Source organism: Epargyreus clarus, unplaced genomic scaffold (assembly GCF_041222505.1).
Source record: "Epargyreus clarus isolate Ecla_fem2 unplaced genomic scaffold, WU_Ecla_fem_2.2 ptg000019l, whole genome shotgun sequence".
NCBI lineage: Eukaryota > Metazoa > Arthropoda > Insecta > Lepidoptera > Hesperiidae > Epargyreus > Epargyreus clarus.
Window position 1 is genome coordinate 11,254,486 of NW_027332227.1, and position 20,375 is coordinate 11,274,860.

General features: G+C 32.7%; 1 non-coding gene across 1 annotated transcript; it reads left to right on the top strand.

Moving 5' to 3' along the window:
- Positions 1–10,376: 10,376 nt before the first annotated feature.
- Positions 10,377–10,467, top strand: LOC140750507 (U6atac minor spliceosomal RNA). Its single transcript, XR_012103223.1, has one exon. It is a non-coding gene; the product is annotated as a U6atac minor spliceosomal RNA (small nuclear RNA).
- Positions 10,468–20,375: the final 9,908 nt, after the last annotated feature.

Sequence of the window (20,375 nt, forward strand, 5' to 3'; positions counted from 1 at the left end):
AAAGTTTTCAGGCTTTCCAGGCTTATATAGGGGTGCGCGCCGCCCACACCCGCCCCGGGGCGGTCCTACGCGCCGACACCGCGTGTTCCACTTGACACCTCAACAAGTTTTTCACAAAACTTAACTCTTTTTTTAAAACGGATGTCCCAAAAACACAGTCTCAGTGCCCGCTAGGTTTGTCACGGCTTTATATCTTCCTAAATAGACATCGAACGCGCCATCCTGCAGGGCGCAGAATTATAAATTCTAACTTAAAACTATTTTCTTAGAAAAGCGATTTTGCCATCCATTATACCATATGCGATTATGAAAACTTTGCGATGTTAATATAGCTTGCAAGTAACTGAACGAAACAAAATGGTTCAAACTTATTTATGTTACAATATTATTACTGCATATATAAACAAGTAACTTTTCAGAATTTTTCATTAAAATAACATATCTTGTTTATCTATGTGTGCTGAAACTGAAATTTCAGTTATAAAAACATTTCATATGTTTTTCATACTTGCAAATGTATGCATTCACTTTTATTGGAAAGTAACATTTCGATGGCACGTGGACCATGAATGTCAAATGGCTATGTATTTTTAGTGCAAAAACTCAATGCATTTTGCGAATATTGAACATGTAAAATGTGAGCATTGCTCTTGTATGCTACCGTAGGAACGTTATGGACTTTTCAACATTTTAGGTCATTGACTACATATGGAATATTGTTCTACGAAACTGCACAGCTAAAATAGAAGTAAAGCCCATTGATAAAGAATTCGGCCTAATCGGAAAGATGTTTGAACTAGAACCTACATCCATAGAATTCTAGATTTTTAACATATTCATTATTAGTGGCGGTTACAATCAATACAAGCAGGTTTGCTTTAACACCAGGTGTCTTTCAGAGCAAAAGGACTTCACATTGGTACACATACTTTATTGGTACTGAGTAAAAAATGCTAAGATGAAACAAATTTCTGTGCCTTATCGCAACCTAACCAAACAATAGTAGTAAACATGGAGTGTCATATAAGCAACAAAGTAATATATAATTCTTTTTAGAATAATATCCTTAAAAATACTGAAATGTGGCACACTCAATTTACAGTAGTTTAACTTAACATTTATATTTATTAGAACTTCTCCTTGATCCTAATTTTTATTACTAAAAATTAAAATGCCCAAATATAACGATACATAATACATAAGTCCTTCATGATTTCACTCACGTAAAAGTTACGTCAGGTTACGATAAATAGACATTCATACAAGTTACTAACAAAAACAAAAAAATAGTCTCGACGGAATAAAGCTGGGAGATTTGTTTTCAATAAAACACTCGTCTCCCCACAGAGGTTCGTATTACCTAATCGTAGTTGTAATGGATACATCTGGAAAAAGCTGTTTTTCAAATATCCAAATGCCGTACAAGGAAAATTGTATTAAAATACATTTATATTACAAAAATAAATCTTTCAAAATATTATTAAGTATAGATACTTATTTTTTCTGACAGATACTTTCCTATTTTGGAAGATTTAATTGTAAAGTTTTTTGGAAATATGATAGTTAATTTGTAATACACACATACATTTCGAAAATCAGAGGTTTTAAACCTCGGTCCCCTAGCGATAAGCCGAATTTCTAACCACTGCTTTTAATATTAGTGATTAAGAAGACCAATTCTAGGTATATTATAAATGTATGTTTATACTCTATTACGATGAAGTGCTTACAGCTTCAGTTATTAGGAGCGTAGATCTGACGTCATAGCACTCTAATCAATCATTCGTACTCAACCACTTCATCCCATAAATGTTTACACACAAACCAATTAAAAACCGATTTCACTGATGATATCAATTATAATTTATTGTTCCATTTTATTGATTATAAAAACATAATTATGTATTTATATGAAATCCTGCACCGATAGTTTAGTGATTTCAAATTGAGCTCCTCATTCGCGGAGTCAAAGTCGAATCCCTTGCATGGACTTCTTATTTTTCCAAATTATATTAGTAATTAATTGTTACTTGCATATAACGCTGTAGGAAAAGTTGAGAGGCAACCGTCATACTTATGAGTTCTAAAAAGAATCTTAAATGTGTGTAAAGTTTACTAAATCAATTTACTATTCATGAATGTAAGTTGTAGATGATAGAGTGCTTCACCCATTTCTGACTAAAACAGTGAGTGGTGTAGTTTGTTTTGTTCTGATTTAAAGGGTATGGTGAGATACTTACACGAGGTGTTTCTATTGAGTCCTATTTAGTGCTCGAGAATAGCAAAAGGTCCGTGGCTCTAGGTAAGACTGTAAACCTATCTAAGGTTAATTATAGATGATCTTACCAACAGGTGGTATACACACTGCTTTGTGACGTAATATAAAAAAATATGTGTTACATTTGACTAAAGACCATCTTTAATGGAATATATTTTAGGCTACTTCAGTGTCACGAAGAGGCTGTTACGTGTCAGCTGACTATCCCATTTCGCTATCCTACTTTAACACTCGTATTTCAGTTCAAAGATGCCTTAGCGACACAAGTAGCAAGGTACTAAAATTTCTAACCAATTCCATTTAGGACAACCTACTTTTGACATAAAACTAACCCAAATATGTCATAACTATTTTGTATTAAATAAAATATAATCATTTGACGGATATCACTTATACCTAAAAATATGTTTTTCTTCAGAAATAACAATAAATTCTATCACAACTCGCTACAAAATAGTTTGTATTTTTTTGGGATAGGAAGTTTTACACACTTTAAACATCCTTATAAATTATTTATTTCCAGCGCTTCACAAAAAAAAAAGTTCAACGTACATTTCCTATAGTACACAAATAGTAACAATTTTTAGATGCAATTATCTTTTATGCAAAAGTAGAAAGCCATAAAAATAATCAGTTGTGCTTGTTGAACACTTGTTTTAAAACGACAGCACTAATATTAGCATAATAACAATATGCCATAACAATAAATGTTTGCACCCTTCATTTGTTTTTAAAACCTTCTTGAATGGACACAATCAAAATTTCAACTTTTTCCGTTGTGGTAGAGTCTATTTTGCACTGATAAACTTCTCCTTTTACCTTATCGGACCTTAACAGACGAGTGGGCTCCCATGCAGTAGAAAATATGTAAACTCCTAGCTGCGATCGATTCCTGAACAAGTGCAAATTGTACACAAAAGTAGTATCTACATGTCCTCATTTCGTCTCCACATAATAGCATCACACACACGTATCAGTGGATCACTGAAGTGGATATCCTAGTAGACAGCCATGTAAGTGAATATATTTTAAAAATTTCAAAATATAGTAATTTTCGTAACATAATTGGTGCAAGTTATAAATATTACCTTACATTCCACCTTACCTTGCCTTACGTTCCATTAGTAGAACTATGAATATAATATCTAGAAAAAATGTGTATAATCTTTTATTTCCGTGCCACATCTAAGACCTACGTCTTGTCTCAGAATTCTGCACATAGACAACTGTATAATCACCTCCAGACAGTATTAAACATTTGTCTGATAAGTTACTGCTCCATATAATGCTACACTTACTTTGAAAGTTAAACGACTCGTGTAACTTTCAAAGTTAACCTATCACTTAACATTCTTGATTTAAAAACATTTTTTCGCTTTATATCATTCGTAATATGAAATATGATCTATTCAATTAAAATTGTTTACTTAACAAGATATTATGTAATATGTTTATTTTATATAACGAACGGTAATTGAATTGTCTTCACAGAAATAATTTACGAACAAAGCTCACCTGTATTTGAGAATACGACCAATTTAATATTTATGATGTAGGATTACGTGAGCTTACTGACCCAATGATACGTAATAGTTATTTTAATGGCACATTAATGCCATATCTATTATATTTATTTCGTATTTTTGTATCTTTCTGACATACGGATAGTAAGCCTTAGTTGTATTTTATCATTTATACATTATCTTCCAAATTCTTACATATTTTGAATACTTATAAACACGTCAATTAAAGTAATGATATAGACGTCTACAAGTTACAAATTTTTAGCTTAAATGTGTACAGGAGTATAACATCCCTCTATGGAACAAAAGTTGTTTAGTGTTTGGAAGTATTTGCAACTCCACATGGAAATATATTAACGTGCGTGTTAACAAATAGTTCGACATAAAACAGTGGCTGTTAATGGACTCTTCCGCTTCGCCCATAAAATCAGGGTGACTTACATTATTCGGATAACTTACAGATTACGACTTCTTAGTAACCTTGCAATACATTGACGGAGCCACGAAGAAGATGGCTACTTATTAGCGAATAAATGTTGCAATGTACGTTTACAGATAATAGCTGACGATGCCAAAGTTACCCTTTAGATATTTGATTTGCTCTCAACATATCCTTTTCGATATCAAATCATAACGTATGCGTCATCAACGTCTCTGCATGCGAGACTAAAAGTCCTAATATTATGATAGGGCAATAAATTTACGCCAACGTACGGCATAATAGGTTAGTGTTATATATTTTGTCCATGTTTGTTCACGTGCGAAAAAACTGGCTACGTGTATATTGCAGCAGGAAAATCTTTAACTGGTGGTTTTATTGAATACCTACTTAAGTAGTTTGTTTTAGAATAGACTCATCACGAAGGAGCAGTTCGTAACGTTTCGATAGAATTCATAGTTACCTTGATATATCTACTATTTTATGGAAATCCCTAAAACCACTTAAACATTTTTTTTTTTACACACAAAAGGGTTTTTTTTTATTTGCTAATCTTTCAAAACCGGCGTAGCACATCGCAGCGCATCATCACCGGTCCAGTGCTCAGAGTACCGGGTTTGATTTAAGGCAGTTGTCTTAATAATACCTAAGTTTAAATACTCTTCTACATCTGAATAGATGTAAACATAACACATGTGTGTGTTTGTTTGTGTTTTGAACTATTCCTTATAATTTCCTCAAGCTTAACTAAACGTTGCTATCCTACTTAAGTAGATTTGGACTTGAGAATATTGGTTTGAAATAAAAATGATTATTTAGTAAGAGGCTTCTATCAAAATAGTTTCAGGAAGTTCATTCCATTTCCTTATTGAAATAATCCGTTTACGATGGGGCTTTTCAAATATTCTTTAACATTGGAATACTTTGTGTTTTGTTTCTATTTTTGTTTGAGTTCATTTCTATTTATAACATATTTGGTTTATTTTATTTCCGAGCAAACAGGAACTTGGCTTAGAGTTTATTAATTAAAGGCTGCCTGTCGAATACAACTTAGCGGTATAAATAATAAACAGTAGATTCTCCTCTCAATGCAAGTATCCACAGTCTTAGATTACTTTGCAACAGTAACTTGCATTGTTTAATGGCTGCTTTTTTATGACAACTTGCCAGACATGGATTTTTTCCCACACTTTCTCTCGAGATTACTCGCATGATCTTATTTAAACACGCTGCTCCAAAAAATGCAATCTAATATGCAATAAAACATCATCTATTAATTTCACACAAAAATGCTGCTAATAAGCAGTTAACCTTTATTTTCCAAGCGTTACACTATGCTAAGGCTATGTTACTAAAGAATGTAAGGTATAGTTAAGGGCATTCTATTAATAGTACGTAGTGTGCATCCGAGCGTAGGCTCGATCGCTTGCGAACATGCCTGCAGCCGCCGTCTTCCCTCGATTATATTAGCAACTAATTACCCGCAAGCTTGCAAGTGACCAAGCTTATTTAAATATACGATATTCGATAGCAATTTAAGGTGTAATATGTATGTAAGATAGTGCGTTGTTTATTCTCAATTTAATTTCCTATTTTAGTCCTCCGTACTTCAGTATGAAATATTCATAATAGGTTCATTGTATTATTTGCCTGTGCAATCATTTTTATTAGAAACAGCATTCTATCATTCAAGCCTGTAAAATTCCAATCTTATGAATAAACATTTCTACTTAACAACGTTCTAATTTCCATTATCCAGAAATCACCTAATTAATGAACATTAGAACCAGCATTTATTATTATTATTTATAAGAATGTTAAAAATCCTATCATGGTCCGACCCATTTTCGGCTTCACCCATTCACGCTCGGTCGTAGGGCCCTTGTATTTTGCCAGCGACCCACCCTATACGTTAACAGTTAATAATACGTTTAAAGTGCAAGAGCTTAGCTGCCAACTAGTAATAATTATAAGTAATTTCACAAATGATTTAAAAGTAAATCAGTCTAGATTCGAACCTAAACCTCCACCGCCTAAAATTCATACAAATAATTTCCACTGCTCTGTGTTAGCGTATTAACAGGAAATTGTGGATTTTATACAGAAGGGCCGTCGCCGTTGCCGAGACTAACGTGTCGCTAATGTTTACGAGCCAGCATTTGCGCAACATGACGCCAAACATCGTCCTACTGTTATGCTTCGTTTAAATATAGTAATCTTTACGAAATAACAGTTAATTCCACGAAATTATGGTGCGACTACCGGAGAAAATAAATGTATGGAAGCGCTTATTCTATAAATTCAAATATTACTAATATTAATACTCCTAAGTTACACAATCGATTTTCGGAATTTTGCTGTTGAAGACTACTATATAATGCTACTAGATAATTGCTACTAGATAACAGTAGACATAGCCTTTTCATGTCCGTCTGAAACTTGTATAAATGTACATGACTATTTGAATCGTACTTAAATGATTATTCATCAGCAACATGTAAAAAATATTCTTTATAAAGTCAACATTGTGTATTTTACAATTTTATGGATGAGAAAAAAATATACTTCTTTTAAGTTATGCCAATTTATAAGTTATACTTTATTTTTGCAAATATAATCTTGTAATAGTTATTAGCTTACTATAAGCACAGATAAATAGTTACTACGTAACTATAAGCTCTACGTTTGCTCTTTAAAAAGTACAAAGGATGGAAAAACAACTATCCTTGTAAATCTGTATTTTATAAATTAATTAGCGCGGTGCAGTATTTCAAAGATTTTGCTCTTGGCAATTAATTTTTAAACCAGTTATAAGTTTCACAAGTAGGTACCTAGTTATTATAATGTTTTATACGTTCTGTTCACATTTTAAAGCGTGAGATGTACTAGGTGTTTTGAAATTGTCAAAACTTGTCCGTATAGAAGTATTTATAAGCGGTAACAGGTACAGACTTATAGCCCTATTATTTGTCTGATCTGTATTTTTGACGTCAATAACACACGAAACAGAGATATATACTGTCTGACCGTGAATACACATCTAAATTTAATCCATCCAGCAAATACCTGCCCAAATTGGAATTGAATTCGATATTCTCTGTAATGTAAAGCGATCTATGTGTCACAGCGAATCGTCATCTTATAATCAGTTACGATTTTTAACAAACACCGTTTTATAATAGTAGTTTAGTTAGAAATAATCACATTCTTCAGGGAGACAGAATTAATTTAAAAGATAAATAAGGAAGGGGCCGGCCCACTCGAGTTTCCATGCTATGGAACGCGTTGACGGTGTGAAAAATTGATTCGCGTGATCCTTGTACTAAGCAGGGCCGGCCCTAGCCTATCTAGCTGAGTTATTGTGTTGTATCCGAGACCTTTTTGTCGGCTCGCTACACAGATAAGCTAATTAAAATAATTCCATTTAAAATAATGGTTTCCATTTTGTACTTTCATACTGTGTGTGGTGAATAGTAGCACCTAGTGTAGCTGTTATATTCTAATGCCAAACACAGCCGGCGGTTTAAAACAATTAGATAAAATTATGTTTTCGCGATTACTTACATACATACCTATCTATAATTGCATCTTCATCGTTAATTGTAAAAATTACTTCAAGTTCATTTTCCACTTCTATAACATATAAATATCCTTTCCTAACTATATACATTTTTAGATTAGGGACAGATATTATGCTCTTTTTTACTTTTAATAACGTTTGAATAATAAAAGTACTTAAGTATATTTATACTTAAATGTACATACCATCTTGACCTATCACGTATTGTTAACACTAAGACTTGAGTATAGCCTACTGTTTCTATTATTCCTCTAAAAACACGTGTAAATGGAGAGTGGCACATTTTTTGATGTTTGAACAAGATACTAAAATAGCAACGAGACAGCCGTCGGAGAGGTTCTGGAAACGTGAAGCGTCTGTCTTCGAAAACTATTTTAATGCGAAGAAGCTTAGGTTATTTTGCCCATCACTTTTTCAGGATATATTTAGGTTATTATAAATTTTACTAAATACGTATGCTTGAACAACTTTACCTACACGCCTTTTAATTCTATTTATAAGAGTTTTATGTTGTGTAAATGTTCATTAATAGTCATAATAATTATATATAGTTTAAAAACTAAAAACCGCACTAAAATCGCACAAGGAAAATCGTCAATCCTGATTCCTGACGATCCTGTTGAGGAGAATAGGATAAAATTATTAAAATCGTGTATTGTCATCGGTTCTTGATAATTAATCGGACTGTTCAAAGTGGGTAAAAATCGAGTTCAAAGATTCCGTTACATAGATACATACATACATACAACCCAAGCTAATAAAAGCGTCGTAAAAATACAAAAAAATGTTGCAGAAAAAATACAAGTTTGTATGAAACGCCGTCAGCACATGTCCAATACTATAACATATTTTTATAAAACAGTTCTTATCCAGGTGCAATTTTTTACTAGAATTCATTAGCTATATGCCTGTACATTAGTCTTGACCAAAGTCGATATATAAACTCTACACAAACTATAGCCATACTGCCTAAATATTTTAAGGTAATACACATACGAGTACATAAAATAAAAATGATATCTGCTACTGTCCACCTAAATAATACGACATAACTTTTACAAATAATTCTGATTTGTTAAAATACCTCTTAAATAAACCTTGAACGAAATTTTAACTAAGGAATGATTTTAATTAGATAATGTCGGTACATAATTGTTAAATTGGAGCCGTTATCAAACGAGACGTCTTTCTTCAACGTCTAACTAAATTAACACTTGAAATAGGAGAAACAGTAGGCCGGTAAATTGTTTGAAATCTAATTAGTGATATTTATTGGCACAGAAATAAAAGTATCCAATTATTATTATGAATTCTATGGATTAAAAACTCCAAACGATATCATGAAAATAAATAGTGTTAGTTTTTCAAGAAGTTTCATACGGATCAGTAGGTAGAGCTTATTTTTTTAAATGAATATTACAGTTAAAAACGACTATTTAATAATTTAATAAATTTTATTAGGTACAGGTAGGTAATTACTCTATTATAACATTATTAACTAAAGTCCTAAAACTTGAACAGTTCAACATTTAATTAAAGTACCATAAAAATAATATTGATAGAATTTCCCATGCTCACAAAAATATACTTCTACATCAGAAATGCAAATATTCATTGGTTCTTACTTAAATACTTAAAATGTTATCCGCCTATAAAACTGAAATACGAAATTTCGATCAATACTTCATGTATTCATCAAAACTAACTTTACAACTTACGTAATGCGAAACTAGCCTTAAATATCATTTATTTTACCATTTACCATTATCTTCTACTTAAGGATAGGCAGCTTGTGTTAGAACAGTTCCAAACCCCGCCAATAATATATTAATTTGCAACTACGCGTACTTTACAACTATATTTCAATTTGTGATATTTTGCATTACAAATAACGTATAGTATAGTTGTTGCTAGGTGTCTTTAAATTACTGCAAACATCGTAATTTGTGTGTATAAACTTGAGTCAGGTAAGTGGATACAACCAACAATTAAGTAACCAAATTGAATTTAACATTCAACTTACACATGCAGGACTATTTAATTAGGCGGTCCTGTGTAAATGGCAACCGTTGAAATCCTCGTAGTTCCTACAAATGGTTACAATAGGATATACTCGTACTTTAGGGTAGGATATAATTTAGGATATATTTTGCTACTTTTGTAACGGTATGTAAATCTAAATTTACCGATCGATGTAACTATCACATCTAGGGTTGCCACCTTTTTTTTCTACAGATAAAGTATCTTGATTATTATAGGTAAGAAAGCAAAAGTACATAGTATCAAAAGAAAGTACACTTTATTTTTCTCTGTAAATATATTTAAGTTAAGGAATGTCGCGCTGGCGAGTGACGACATCGATTCAACATCAATCGATAAATGTCGTTTAAAGAAAAAATACTTACGACTAAACTTTTAAATCAAACCATGCGAAATAAACTATTTTCATGTACTTTATTGTTCTCATAAAGTATAGAGTACAATTACCTGAAATAACGTACAATATTTTATTATAAAGTACGGGTGGCAACCCTAATCACATCCAATAAATATAATAAAAATATTGAAAGGAGAGACGGTTAGCACTCCCCCTGACAAGGATGGAACACATAAATGGTTAAGGGCACAATCTTGACCAATTTTATTTGAAGGTGGTAGAAACCTTTGTGGTTCGATTCCGGCGCCACCACACCTATTTCTGCCTTATAACAGGAGTGTTAAGCGCCACTGATGTGTTCTGGTTTGAAGGGTGTGGTAAGGGAAACATACTTTTCCGAGGCGTTCCAGCTTAGTCCTCAGGAGTAGCGGCGCATCTGTGGCCGAACTCAGGTAGGAATATCTAATCCTATCTGGGGTTGATTACAGATGTACATGGGCGGCAGTAGACACTTACCATGCGTGCTCGTCAGCTACTCCTATATTACCTATATAAAAAAAATAATGGGAGAGCCCAAGTGGGGATTTCGGGAGTGACTCGAGCACGGCATATTAACATAATACCTTACACCCTGTAGGGTACCTTAACCTTATATGAGCTTTTTACATAGGGAGTTCATCGGATTTGTAATCAGATTAAGGAAAAGGTAATTAAATGCTGAAAGTAATGAATTTGTAATAATCTGATGATTTGATCATGACATAAGGGAATAATAGGATCGCAAACTTGCAAAAAAAAACGTTATCTTGACATTCTCGAGCGCGGTCAATATATTTTTTAATATGAAGGAAATAATGCTGGAAAAGCGGTAAAAACAAAATCTGCCAAATTTACACACGTCGAAAAAAATTTTTTTGAGAAAATCACAGTACACTAGGACTACCATGAGTTTACAAAAGTATTACTCGCTAGCGACTGCGTAAAATAAATGTATGAAAAATTGTACAGCGCCTCTGGTGGTTACTCGTAGAACTAAAATCCGTAGTGACGTAACTCGATACGTAAAAAACCTATCGAAATCAAATCGCTAGCGAATGTCATTATGATCTATTGCCATACAAATTCGGTCCCATGAGTCATTAATTTGACAGACGTTGTCAAGAAATACCGTAACGATAGTAGTTATGTTATTCACTAGCAAAATGACAATAGTTTTCTATTTACCATTTCTATAGTGGCGTTTCTATGCCAACTTATGGTAATGCTACACATCTATTATTACGCTATCTGTTAGAGCCGCGTTAAATCTAAGAAGTAATAATTTGTCACGAACTAGAGGGAAAGGCTCATTTTTAGGAAAATACATTATTTTCACGCATTCTCATACTATTTTTTTTTTTTATTTTGTTTATTTATTTATTTGTTTATAAAAAATAAATACACAGTTTAACAAGATACACAAAAATACAGTTCAAGTAGGTATACAGTCTTACTAAAATTATTCATAATCATATTATGCCAGAGGAAATGATAGTATGGTATACGTATATATGTATCTCAGCAGGTTATCAGATATAATTCTGTTTTATTACCTACGTAACTTTATCGCTAAGCGTTAAAAAAAATGGAATTTATTTTTAAACAATAGTGAGAGTATATAGGAAATATACTACAACAATGATTTCGCAAACAATTCGTACGTTTCGGTCAGCAATACAACAATATTTGTCACAGCTTATTGACATATATATAGGTTATTTCATATGTAGAATAACAGAAATCACACTATTATTTAAGCTATTTAAAGAGCAAACAATTTTAAACGCACAAAACTCAGTTACACAGTGTAAATAATGTGTTGATATGTACCTATTTCTATTGATAATTCCTGCTGCAATAACTAAATGTACAATCACGGTACAATAGGTAAGTAAGAATAATTGAGAAAAATCCTCAGGCAAATTAATTCCATCGCAGAAAATAATTGTGAAAGAAGGTAGTTCTAAAATTTCTGTGCGACCTGTACTTGCTACTACTTAAACTATAGACTTGAACCATCAACCAACATTATTTATTTTGTACATAGAAATAATTTGTTAATATTTATTTTTTTTATTTCTAAAATGATAGTATTCCTTATTATCTAAACTAGGCCGTGCCTGTATCTTAGACAATAAATCCTTCCATACATTTCGAAGAATAAATTTTAATATTATGCTGACTGGGATCTTTATTTGCGTTTGCCACGTTAGACAAATGGTCTCATATGGAAACTGCGTATGACGGGAATATCTCTCTTAAAGAGATCTCCAAAAGAGTTCTACATGGCGTACATTAATATTTATTGTACGCTCCACAATAATTATTTTATAGGAGAAAAAACTTTATATTTAAATGAGTTTGATATACACAACGACATACCCTTATCAAAGTTCTCCAGTTATCTATAAGTACTTGTATTATCTTTCCTATATTTTGTAATTAGTGTATTTGCATTTCTTATTTTACGATGTCAAATAATTTTTCGATTTTATCATAACTCTGATTGTGAAGCCATTTACATAATTTTATTTTGCAGTTCATGTGGTTAAGGCTATAAATAGATAGTATTTTATTCAGTTTATTATATAAAAAAGGACCAATAAAATGCTGAAATCTTTTTGCAAATGCAGAGTTAACTATTTGTAGCTCACATACTTTATTAGTTCTACGTAATGAAATTGCATTAGCTGGGTCATATGGAATCTTACTATGTTGGTTTAATACAATGTGTTTCACGAAAAGTTTCCTGATTGATAAGACACCGCAAGTCTCGTATAAAGTATTAGTGGCAAAGGTAAAGGGTTTATTAATCATGACCTTGAGTAAGGCTCTCTGTGCTCTCTCTAGTTTTAATAAATACATCTTACCGGCGCCACCCCAAGCAATATTACAATAAGTGATAATTGATTGAACAAGCGCGTAATATATGGTTTTCAAGAGCGTTAAGTCAGTGATATGTCGTAACGTTTTAAATATGAAGATAAGACGCCTTAACCTAGTGGCAAGAGTTTCTATTTGTGGTTTCCAGGTAAGTGTTTGGTCTAGTGTAACGCCAAGGTATTTTACTATATTGGTTTTTATTAATTCATAACATTGGCATGGGGCACTTGGTAAATTATAACAGGTATGAGCTCTCAAACAAAAGTCTTCACTAGTGGTAACATTATTATGTCTCATTAAAAATGTGACATATTTTGTTTTTTTGAAGTTCAGTGAAAGCATGTTATGGCGCAGCCAAGTAATTGTTTCATGCAATCCTATTTCAGCTACGGTCCGAGTTTCTTCCCAAGTACTTCCATGAAACACTAGCGCAGTGTCATCTGCATATGTGAAGACATTGCAATTTTTTAGCTGTAAATTACAAAGGCTATTTATGTAAACGAGAAAGAGACTAGGACCGAGAACACTTCCTTGCGGTACACCACAATTTATTGTTAAGTCACTGCTAGTGTACATCCCTATCTTAGTTCTTTGTGTTCTATTTGTCAAATAATTTTTGAATAGCTGTAAAACTATTCCACGAATTCCCACCATTTCCATTTTATTGAGAAGGTGAGAGATAGAGACGGTGTTAAATGCTTTCTCTAGATCCAAAAATATTGCTAAACACTTTTGTTTCCTGTCTAGATGCCTAACAATACATTCCGTTAGGTCAGTAACCGCTTGTTGAGTCGATTTACCTGATCTAAATCCATACTGCTTGTTTGACAGGAGATTATTCTTTTCAAGATAGTTTAGAAGACGGTTGTTCATAATTTTCTCCATAACTTTTGAAAGTGACGTCAGGACAGAAATAGGACGATAATTATAGACATTGTCTCTATCTCCACCTTTGTGGATAGGTGTAATTACGGCGGTTTTAAATGTTGATGGAAAAGTCCCTTCACGAAAACATATGTTAATAATATGTGTGATGACTGGGACTAAAATATGTCTGGCGAGTTTCAAAATTTTTACTGGGATATTGTCCCAACCAACAGCACAATCGTTTTTCAGGTTTACAATTATGGATTCAACCTCTTTTTCATCAGTGTTAAGCAGTGCCATAGATTGACGTGATGAATAAGATGTCGTTGAAGAGGGTAAAATACAGTTATGTAGTTCGTCTGTTTGGCCAGCCAGATTAGTTCCAATATTGGCTAAACACTCATTTATATAATTAATCGAAGTTTGTGAGCCAGTCTTGATAGTTAAGAGTTCATTCGCCGCTTCACTCCCTTGTGTTTTCATGTTTGTTATTGATCTAATAAGCTTCCACGTCTTTTTCGGGTCTTTTGCGTTTTTACTTAATTCTTTTCTTTCATATTTCAATTTCAGCCTTTTTAGTAAGTCGTTGCAGGAGTTTTTATATGATGTGTAACTAGCTTTAAGGTGTATATTTGTAGGGTCCTTTTTCACACTTAAGTGCATATTGTCACGTTTCTCTATGCACTTTATCAGGTTTTCTGTCATCCATGGTTTTATAGGCCTGTAGCGTCTAGACAATTTAACTTGTGTGGTATTATACATAACACAATTGGTTAAAACGGTTGTTAATTCTCTTGCGGCTTCCTCACCGTCGGTTAATAACATGATTCTACTAAAATCAGTATTTTCAATCGTTTTTACAACAGATACATAATTTGTTTTATTAATAATGTTGCATTTCTTATCATCTGTTATATAATTCGTTTCTAAATATACTAAAACTGCCGAATGATCAGTTAAGGGTGCATTCATAACTAAAGTAGTAGACTGTTTCTTCGATTTTATGACGCAATGGTCTATGCAATTTTTGTCCCTAGTAGGGAAGGTATGACTAGGAAGCATTCCGTGCGAAGCCAGAAGATTAAGATAATCATCAGAATTTCTATCTAAGTTATCAAAAGGTTTAATGTCTATGTTTATGTCTCCCATAAGAACAATATTTTTATAACATTTAAGGGATATTAGTAAAGTGTCTAAACTAGTAAGAAAATTTGTAATATCATTATTAGAGGGTGATCGATAGATACCAAGTATAACGGTATCTGGTTTAAGTCTTATTACCAAACAGCTACCGTTATCAAGAGATGCTTCTTCAATTCTATAGGTAAGTCGGTTTGAGATGAACGCAACTACGCCGTCATTTTGATTTAAGTTAACTGTTGTAAAATGGGTGTTGTAGTTTTTTAAATTAGGCATATAAGAAGTTTTAGCATTCCAACATTCTGTTAAGATGTAGATTTCACATTCTATATTTTGTCTATCTATAAGTATTTCAAATTCGCTAAAATTGTGACTTATGCTCCTTATGTTTTGTGTTAATATTGTCAGATGTTTATGTGGTGGCATGTGTTGTTTAGATGTTTCCGGACTACATATAAAAGATAGCCCTGGTGATAGATCATCTATGTTGTTCAAAAGTGTTTGCTCCATAATAATTTATTTAGCTACACGTAATGTTAGATCAAATTGCCTATGATATATTTAAGTGAATAATCTGAGGTGTTCGAATAGTGACGATGCTTTTTTACATTTTTAAACGACTACCAAGTGCCTGCGTCCCATTCAAATTCGTCAGTCTTTTAAATGGGACATCTGGATTACATACACTAACAATAATCTGACGTGCTCGAGTATTTCTATTTTTTTACATTTTTAAAACCCTCTAGAAACTGATCCCACGGCTGACCTTTTCTTCATTCTAACATTTAATCTACACAATCCGATAGGTCCCAACGACGCTCGAGTAACACATTTAGCATCATGGGCTTCCCTACTATAACATTGATAGGTTCAATCAGCACAGAATGAAGCGTGCGTAGCCCCAGGGCTTTTGTAGATCTACATTAATCTACAAAGTTGTTAAGCAGCGCTTGACGCGGTCGGATCTTGGACGACTGACCTTTTCTTTCGTGCTTCATTGTTTTGAACGACACATTAAACCGTCGATCCCATTGATATCCTAAAATAGCAGGCGTTAAAGTTAATAAAATCGGTCTTGTCGGGCTATTAACATTTTAAAAATATCGCGAATGGGAGATATGTCTAATGCTTCTGAATTTAAAACACTTCTGTGGAATAATTTAACGTTAGACATATAAAACAATACAAGTACGGCAAGAATTAGCATAAAATAAGAATATATTGACAAAAGATCGACGTTGATTCAATAAGTCTGCGTGAAATGGTAAAGCTTAAATTAAAATATAGGCAGATTGCTTCATGCTCTAAGTAGTTTCCAATATAACGGTTGTTCAAGTAACTTCCAGTTCCCCCACATTTTCTAATGTAAATCTTTCGCTTGTGAATCCACTCATTGCGATGTCTTTATGCAAATGTGTATAACAAACTAACTCCAGGTCTAACAATGACACAAAGTTTAAAGCTCTTCATATTATGTGAATATGTTTTGCGTATACTAGAATTTTAAAGACTAGACTTACTTGTCTACTAGAATTTCAAAGACATAGTTATAGTTAGGTATGTAGAACATTAGCTTGTATAGAATAATTGAATATAGAAAAAAATGGATTTTTCGGAATCAGTATAATGACACCCTCCTAAATAGGACACGATAGTAACTAACATTATTATAGAAGGATTTATAGGTATTACTGAAGTATACCTGATTCCTTTTAGTCTAGTCTTTTTTAGTATCTTTACCTTAAAACACCCTTACATTTACCTTTCTGAAGATAGCATAACGAAGTAAAATAATAATGGCTAATGAGTTTTACCTACTTAGTTTTATGAGTGCAACAATTGTGTTATACTAAGAGTAGGTATATAATCCAAAGGGATTAGAAAATACATCCAAATAATACATAGAGTTAATTTATCTACCCACTACTATAGATATTATATAAATGTCTTTCTGTATAAAGTTATGGTGATTAAAGCTACACGCAATATGTAAGCTTTGTAAGGAGAGCTTTTCATCCCAAAATATCATAAGGGCTGGAATACATGTGCTATAAACGTGATAGGTAATTTTTAATTTCATAGTTTCAAGAGGAAATATAACGGAATTACAATAGGGGGAAAACACGACGAAAGGTTGCATTGCAGGTTACATGTGGACGAGTAGTATGGGTACCTAGTTTTGTATCCTGTTTGGCTATGAATGTTACTTTGGATAGATTTTATTGATGAATACAAAGAAAACCAACGCGTGTTAGCACTAAATTTGTAAAACGAACCACGTAATTCCATGAATAATAACTTTACTAGGCAGCAACTACATTAAATTACTTTACTTTTACAATTACATTACTTTATTAGGCAGCAATAACCATTTCACATCAAACCAATATGCCTCATATCACCTAAAATTACATGTCATGTGTATTAGCCTAACACTTTTGTTAAATAAGAAGGCAGCTGACATAAATTCATCCCACTCGTTATCGACGCGAGCATTCATTCATTGCCTCACGTTCCAATCCAATGATTTCGAATCACACGTTTGTCATATTAACGTAGGTGGCTATGTCTATAGGTATTTATTTTTCGTACACCATTAGGTTGTTATTCACGTTCAATTGACACATTGCATCAGGATAATCCGTTAAAACACGTGTTTACGAAGGTCCAAGATAATACACTTAAATAATTACAACAGTTTTATTCATACAATGTATTTGCAAAATTGGTGTTAATTTTATCGGGATGGATTTATTGAGGTGCATCTCTAATTTAATTCCCTTCAGTTTCCTTCTTCTATTATTTAGTTTCTCGTATTTAAAAGGGAGTGGTGTGGAGGTAAGCCGTATATATTATAAAAACAGGCTTACAGTCATACTAATGAGACGTAATAAAACATTAACTAAGTGACAATATCTCCAACGTAACACAAAAAGAGTGTATACCGCAAAGATTTTTACCAATTTTAAATACACTGAGATTGTTGATATTTACATAAGTAACCGTAATTATGCTTTAACGTCATCATTTTACATCTGTACGTAACAGCTTCCTTTTAACTAAAGCGTAGGTTCGATTCGAATGCGAATATTAAGTTAAATGAGTATCTCCTAAATTTTAATGTCCGTAAAGTAGTCATTACTGCAAAGACGTAAGCCATCGTTTAGAATATCCGTTTTATCGTTTGAATATAAACCTCTTTATAACCCTCCTTTAATTGTAACAAGTTTGTGCGAATTTGGTTTATGACGAAATTTGGTTCGTTAATGTAACATGAAGTTTTAAGATACCTACTAACCTACGAAGAGGGAATTTAACGCCAATGAATTTATACCTAAATCTGTAAAGTTATGCCTGTCTAAAACAGATTTATTCATCTTCTGAAGCTATTGGTTGATGCTCGTAAATTTTTTTTATCGTATAAATGCAGCAAACGAACGTGGAAACGATCAGATCGTAAGAGGACAGAGCCAACCTGGTGGTAAGTGGTTACTGCCGCCCATGGACATCTGTAATCAACCCCAGATAGGATTAGATACTCCTACCTGAGGTCGAGCACAGATGCGCCGCTACCCCCGAGGATAAAGTTGGAATGCCTCGGAAAAGTATTTCCCTTACCACACCCTTCAAACCAGAACACAGCAACACTCAACACCGCTGTTGAGGCAAATAGGTGTAGCGGTGGTGCCGCCGGAGTCGAACCACATAGGGTTCTACCACATTCAAATACGGATTTATACGATTTACGGACAGAGGATTTATACGATTATGTGATTTTCATTGTCTACATTTACTTGGCAGTTGGCACTTGGGTTTACCAGAGCTGCTTTTGTGTGACAGGGTTCGAGAATGGGATATTAACCTCTAGTGAAAAAGTACCCTTAAGTTGGAACACCTCTTAAAAATAACCTGCCATACCGTATCGTTCAAACCAAGAAACATTTAGCACTTAACAGTGCCGTTAAAAACATAAGTATAGTGTAAATACCCTCTTAGTCACTTATGCACATTATTCTTGACCTTAACCATAGACCAATAGCAATAATATTTTATTGCATATTCTTGTTTTCAACCCATAGCTCATAGAAGTTGATTTCAGATCAAACTGTCAAGCGATTATTTTATAGTCTACACAAATGTAATTAATTTTAACAAATATAAACATATAAATTAAGTAAGTTAATGAAACAAATGAAATTACATATTATGATTTTATATTTTTATTTAATCAAAACGACGGTACATAAAGCTTCAAGACAAAAAAGTATAAATTAGTAAACCGTGCAATAAGCAAGAGATACAAATATTAAAAATAACTGGAGAAATACAATCACATAAATGTTTAACAAAATAAATGTTTTACAAAAAGTAATAATATGTTTTACATTTTATACTTTGGAAATGTTAATGCACGAATATACTCGGAACGCGCTACGTATACAAACATATTAACATAATAACTAACTTGTTTAAATTAGATCAAGACATAGTGCATTCTTATTTCAAAGCTGAATCATTCGTTGCGCGTCCGCGTTCTAAGGCTAGCACTCTGTTTACTCTACAATACACATTAACGTGATATACAATGTAACATAATATAAAAGTCTAAACAACAAACGTTTTCTTAACAACTGAAAGGACTCCTAAAGGACACGTCGAACTTTCAAGTGAATTATTCACGAATGCATCTTTTGTAAGGCACTGGTTTTGGTACATGTTAGCAACGAATATATGACTACGTAAAGTAATCGTAAGACTCCTAGATTTATCGGAATAAATTAAAGTATTATTAATAAACTATTTTGTACTCTTAGACGAAGTAAAGACAGATGCATTACAGGTGTTTCATTGTGACCGATATAGTCTAATATACTGATAGATTTTAATAATCTAAAATGCTACTGAACTAATTGTACAAACCACTTAAACGCAATCACTTAATATGTAATTATAGTAGGACATTTTCGCCGAAGATTTGAATATTTTAGTCATTCAATTGAAGTAGAAAAAAGTACAAATATACTATTCGAGTCAACGCAAACTTAATCCAAAATGAATATTGAGACGGAAGACTAAACTGTAAATGGAAGTACTTATTTTCAAATTAGCTTCCACTTTTCATGCCTAAATGCGAGTAATATGTAAGTACGATATAAGAAGGGATTAAATAATTGTTTTAAAGATAATTGCATTTTTGTTACCTATTGCGCAATTAGCAAAAGGCACATAATAGTAGAATATAATGAAAT